The following is a 1,476-nucleotide window of genomic DNA, read 5'->3' on the forward strand; positions in this document are numbered from 1 at the left end:
TATATATATATATATATATATATATATGTCTATGTGTACCTTTGTGCCTCTGTTTGTCACACTTGACAACCGGTTTTGGTTGGTTTACGTCCCCGTAACCTAGCTGTTTTGTAAAAAACACCAATACAGTAAGTACCAGCCTTCCCAAAATTAAATCCTAGGATAGATTTGTTGAACTAAAATCCTTCAAGGTTGTGCCCCAGCATGGGCTGAAAAAAATTAAACAAGAAAGATAAAATATAAATCAGCAACATCTTTAAATCCACTTTCTCTCTACTGACGGTTACTGACGATTGTTATGTAGGGTATGAAACCTAACCTAAAGATTCGTAACGTATGTTTATTTTACCACGTATTTCCTCATTTATTTTTCTAGGTTCCATTGCTTGTTTTATTTATGCTCTGATTTCTCTATTTTTATACGAATTTAACCTATCTGTCTCATAAATTAAAACATGAAAATACATCGGTCCGTATTTTGTAAAATATTTCTTCGTATCAACTTCTATGCGAGTTTGATTGATTTTACATGTTGGATTGTGTGCCAGATAAACATTTTAGGAGAAAGCTATAGACGTGAAACTTCAGCTTAACATGAATAATATTGACTTATTCTAATAAATGAGTCGTGGCATGTTTTTCTATGAAGCATTGCTTTCATGACACACACACGCACACACACATACACATATAAATATGTGCGTATACATATACATATGCATATGTACTTATATATGCAAATTTGTAAATACACACATAGCTACGAACACACACACACACACACACACACACATATATGTACATCTGTGTGTGCGTGTGCGTGTGCGTGTACGTGTGTGTATGTGTGTGTGTGCACGTGTGTGACTGATAGGATAAGTACCAGGCTTAAAAGTTGCTCTCACTTATTGTCACTTGTTTCCCTGTACAATGATACTGTTTTTTTTTTTTTCAGAATTATGGCTTCTATATTTCTACATTGAGTCTCAGGCATGGCTGTGAGGTTAAGAAGCTGGCTTCGGAACTACGGATCGATACCGCTGTGCGATGACTTGGAAAAACGTGTCTTCTACCGAAGTCTCAAGTCATCAAACTAGAACAAATTCATGAATAGATGCGCATAACAGTGATGGGTTTTGTTCCGGCTTGTGGACTAACGTACGCTATTACTAATATGGACAGATTTCCGGTAAAGGAAGTTTAGCTTCCTCGTCAGTTCAGAGTTGCCCCTCTTCGTATTTGGTGCTGAAGAGAACTAATGTGCTTCAAATGCATTCATCAGTCCAACAGAGAGCGCTCTGAGATGATAAAAGCGTTATAACACCTTTTTGTGTTAAAAGAGAATTTTTTCTCCGCCAAAAGCTGCAGCGAAAAGCCTTTACAGGTTCGAAGACGTCTCAAATATATTTAAACTGATCTAACGTTTGTGTACTCTATATCAATGCTTCGGTCATCTACTCGTGAACATATATATATATA

The sequence above is a fragment of the Octopus bimaculoides genome, chromosome 15 (assembly GCF_001194135.2).
Source record: "Octopus bimaculoides isolate UCB-OBI-ISO-001 chromosome 15, ASM119413v2, whole genome shotgun sequence".
NCBI lineage: Eukaryota > Metazoa > Mollusca > Cephalopoda > Octopoda > Octopodidae > Octopus > Octopus bimaculoides.